The sequence below is a fragment of the Myotis myotis genome, unplaced genomic scaffold (assembly GCF_014108235.1).
Source record: "Myotis myotis isolate mMyoMyo1 unplaced genomic scaffold, mMyoMyo1.p scaffold_m19_p_42, whole genome shotgun sequence".
NCBI classification, from domain to species: domain Eukaryota; kingdom Metazoa; phylum Chordata; class Mammalia; order Chiroptera; family Vespertilionidae; genus Myotis; species Myotis myotis.
This window is the reverse complement of record NW_023416349.1, coordinates 318,946-323,762: the sequence shown is the minus strand read 5'-3', so window position 1 is coordinate 323,762 and position 4,817 is coordinate 318,946. Positions and strand designations below refer to the sequence as shown.

The following is a 4,817-nucleotide window of genomic DNA, read 5'->3' as shown; positions in this document are numbered from 1 at the left end:
ATTTTTTCCCCCTTGCTATATTTTCCTGTAATTTCTAAAGTAGCCCCAATGGGCACATTTTCCTTGATTAGCATGAGAGCATAAAACAATCTTATCTAAAAGGGAGAACTGGTGGGGGATAGGCCAGCCCCGATAACCTATTCCTTCCAAAGCCAGAACAACTGCGGTGGATTAGGGATGGACTCGGTTACCTTAGTTCTTCCTGATTCTTCCTGCCTGGAGCCCTCTCCACCCCCACCAGCTGTCATTTGATCCAGGGACACTTTGGAGGGTCAGCAAATGCGGAAACACGTGGGTGGCCCTCTCTGGAGGAGCTCTCTGCCCAGCAACAGCCACCCATTGGATGGTTTCCCCTTCTGTGCTACTCAAGTAGCGTACCCTCCAGGTCATTCGTAGGCTGTTGTGACATCACTCATCCACGTTAGACTATAAACCTCACCAAGGCGGGGGCCAGGGATGCAGCTGGTGAGTGGGGGAGGGAGGGGAGCGGCATGTGAAGGGACCTGATTCAGCCCGCTCCCTGCTAGGGGACATTGTCTGGTTAAAGGATGCATCGTGCTGATGGACGCCATAACTTCAGTCTGTCTCTCTGGAAATTGATGATAATTATGATAGAAATAATGATCCTAGATGTTATGATGGATTGCAATATTCCCAATACCCTTGCCCTCGTCTCCTCTCCTCCGACCTTCCACTTCACATGCTGAGCCCCATCCATGCTGGGTTTCTCTCCATCCTTCCAACATCGTTCTCTCCATAAACTCCACATCTGCTGTATGTCCTTCCCACGGAGCTTCACCTGAATTCTCAGGAGCTTCAATTCTCATTCCTGTTTCAGCTTAAATGTCACCTCGTTCGTTCCTGGGGTCTTTTCTGAGAATGCCCGACACCCTCCATCTCTATAATTAACATCCATTCTTTGCTGTGGCTAACAGATGCATTCTCTCTTTATAAACCCATTAAACACTAATCCTTTGTTCCCCCTTTCCCAGTATCCAGCAACCGTCATTCCACGTTCTGTCTCTATGAATTTGAATACCCTAAGGACATCACATAAGTGGATTCAGACAATATTTGTCTTTTTGTGTCTGGCTTAAGCCACTTAGCATAACCTCCTCCAGGTTCACCCATGTTGTATCAGGTGTCAGAATTTCCTTCCTTTTGTAAGACTGGACAAAATTCTGTTGTATGATGGACCGCATTTGGTTTTTCCATTCATCTATGGATGGACACTTGAGTTGCTTCCGTCGCTTGGCTATTGTGAATGACGCTGCTGTGAACGTGGATGTGAGGCCCTGCCTTTAATTATGTGGGATCGATACCCAAAAGTAGAGTTGCTGGGTCATACGGTAGTTCTCCATATGAGGACTCTCCATACTGTTCTCCATGGCAGTCGTACCATTTTATCATCCCAGCAGCAGTGCACAAGGTTTCAATTTCTCCACATCCTTAGCAACACTTTTTCTTTCTTGCTTTCTTTCTTTCTCTCTCTTTCTCTTTCTTTCTTCTCTCTCTCTCTCTCTCTCCTTCCCCCTAATAATAGCAATCCTAATGGATGTGACGTGCTATCTCATTGCAGTTTTTATTTGCATTCTCTGATGATTAATGGTGTTGAGCATAATGCACTGTTGGCCATTTGTATATCATCTTTGGAGAAATGCCTATTGAAGTCCTTTGCCCATTTTTCAATCGGATTTACTTATTTGTGTTGAGTTTAGGAGTTCTTTATATGTTTTGAATATTAACTTCTTGTCAGATATATCATTCGATATTTTCTTTTTAAATTTTTTACTTGTTGGTTTTAGAGAGAGAAAGGCAGAGGGAAAGAGAGGGGGAGAGAGAGAGAGAGATTTGTTATTCCCCTTATGTATGTATTCATTGGTTGATTCTTATTCTCTCAGAGGGCATGCACGCCTTATTCTTATGTATATGCCTGCACCCTTGGCGTTTGGGGATGATGCTCTAACCAACTGAGCTACCCCGCCAGGGCTGCAAATATATTTCCCCCAATTCCACAGGCTGCCCTTTCATTTAGTTGATGGTTTCCTTTGATGCACAAAAGTTGATAGCTGTCCCACTGGTCTACTTGCCCCACTTTGGCCTTTGTTGCCTGTGTTTCTGGTGTCATATCCAAGAATTGGTTATCTCCAATTATTTTTTTTTAATTACCTTGACTTTGTTAGTCAGATCCCCCACTCCCTGTCCCACCCGCCTAGAGGAAAACGAACGTATCTCCATGCGCTCTCATGCCTCCCCAGAATTCAGCCCTGGGGAGTAGGCATGCAAAACACTAGTTAAATGAGTGAATGTCCCATTGTTCGGTGTCCCATAGAGTTTTATTCATAGTTTCCACCTAACTTTCCCAGAAGGGGTTTCTCCATTCCTCCGCTCGACACCCCGAAGGGAGAAAGGGAGCTTCCGGAGGAGACCCACCAGCCCCTGTGTCGCAATATGGCATCTAAGAAACGGAAAGTAGCTCCAGGTGCCCGGGGGGGCTCTGCACCAGGGCGGGAGCGTGGGAGCCTTCCTGCTCTTTGATTGCAGGGTTAATGAGGTGAAACCCCACCGCCCCTCCCGCCCCGCACCCCTCCTTTGGTATGCAGAAACCTGAGGCCTCTGGGGGCTTAGGGAAGGCTGAGGCTGGATGAGGCTGGAAGTGGGGGAGGTGGGAAGTTCCGGTTCTTGCCTGAACCTTTCTTGAATCTTCCTCGCTGCAGCTGGAGACAGCTTTTTATGGGGTTGCCTGCTCCAGAAGGGGGTGGGGGTCGTGCAAGGAAAGGCCGGGTCTCTACACCCTTCCTGGATATGGAGACATTTACAAGGTGCTCACTTCCTTCCCGAATATGGTGACATTCCTAGGGTTGAGGCCTCTCCGGTTCTTGGATGTGGACACCGTAATCCTTGCTTTGCCTGCCTAGCAAGCTCGTGTTCCCCACCTCGCTGGTGCAGAAGTCACTTTTGCACGTTGTGCAGGGAGCTCAGGCAACCCCCCCCCTCCGCCGAGGTGGAAGACCGAGGGTGGAGGGGTCAGGGGAACAGGCCGGCTTCCTTCCAAGCCCTTGCGAGGGCCTCTCGCCCCAGCTGGAGGGATTAAGGCCAGGAGGCTCCTGGCGTCCGTCAGTCTGGGGTGGCTGCCTGGGAGCGTCCCGGGAGAGACGGCGCGGGCCAGAGGGCTGGAGGCTCCCAAATCATTCTGAGACCCGAAGGTCATTAGAGCTGTGGCCTCCAAATTAGGTTGCCTGTCACCCCGGGGGCAGGCGTGCGTGCCCTCCGAGGGCGGAAGAAAGGGGGCTTGTTTATGGGAAGCAATTTCCCAGCCAGGGGCCCTCTGGTTCCTCTGTCACTGTGGCCCTCCAACCACTTTGCAAATGAATAGCATACGGCTCGCCTACCCCCTAATCTTAGGGAGGCGCATTGTCTTGGGGTGTTAAAAAAAGAAGTTTTTCTTTTTTGAAATCCTCGGGATCCCCAAACCAGACAATTAGGAGGGAGTGAAAAGGCGAGGATTTGCTTCTGGCCCAGGAAGGTTAACTCGTCCAATAAAAGCAACAGGTTGGCGGCCATGCAGGGTCTTCTGTCTTCCAGGACATGGATGCAGGGGAAAGGCTTCCGCTAGCTGTTGGTGAAAGACAAAAGACAATCGAGTGTTGTAGCTCCCTCTTCGATATCCCGTCGATATTCAGCTCGCTGTCAGTTGTTTCTCTGCTGGCCGTACTCCTACCATTGTTTCACAGGGCCGACCGACATGGCGACCAGGTGTGGGCGCTACAGCAAGGTGGCTATGTAGTGTTAGTATTTATTACTCTATAGAACATTAGTTACATATAAGGTTAGTGTATATATAACGCATAGCTCATAGACACAGACCATGGTTCGGTGAAGGCATGGGGTGGGATGGGAGCTGGTCGGAGGGGGGACAACGGGGAGGTGGAATGGGGGACATCTGTGATACCCTCAACAATAAAAATAAATTAAAAAAAAAAAAAAGATTAGCACATATAGAAGTTCACGTGTCCGGCGGGCCGGACTGCAAAATCTGTCCTTGCAGCTGGGGTTCGAGAGCAGAGTTATGAGCTGTGGTGGCCTGGATGTGGCAAGACGGGCGTTTAGGGCGTTTCTTCCCCACTTTGACTGAGTGCTCGTTGAAAGGCGTGCTTCGGCAACTGCAGCCAAAGGAGGCTTTATGCTTCCAGAAAAGACTCCAGGAAAAACACGGCAGCCGAAGTAGGATGCAGCTGTTGGACCCGGCTCCACAGGGAAGGGTGGAGAGCTTCCCAGTTCGCTCGAAAGTTGGAGATAAAGTTCTTCTTCCAGGATATGGAGGCACCAAGGCAGTTCTGGACAACAGGGGTTCTTTCTGATTTAGTGATGGTGACATTTGTGCAAAGTATGTAGACTGAAATAAATCACTGTTGAAAATGGCATCACGCGGGTGGGAGTGGGGATGGAAGTGGAAGAGGGCACACAGGGGGTAAATGGTGACGGGGAAAATAAAATTAAATTTTTTTAAAAATGGCATCACCTGAAGTTGCCCATCCCATTGAATTTCTAAAATCTTTCATCACATAAATAATTTCCGCTTTTCTTTTATAATAAACTAGTGACACACAGTCATTAAAATTTAGTTTCACTGTACGGATATAAACATTGTGGAATAAAAATATATAAATAAATGGTTCAAGAAACCATTTATTTATACATTATTATATAATATATATTTAATTACATGTTATTTATAATATAATAATAATAATATACAATCAGTGAGGGACATACGTTTTTGCAAGCCCTACACATTCCTGATACCTTTCTTCTTG

General features: G+C 47.9%; 1 pseudogene; it reads left to right on the top strand.

Moving 5' to 3' along the window:
• Positions 1–3,745: 3,745 nt before the first annotated feature.
• Positions 3,746–4,400, top strand: LOC118655088 (annotated as a pseudogene).
• The last annotated feature ends 417 nt before the right edge of the window (positions 4,401–4,817 follow it).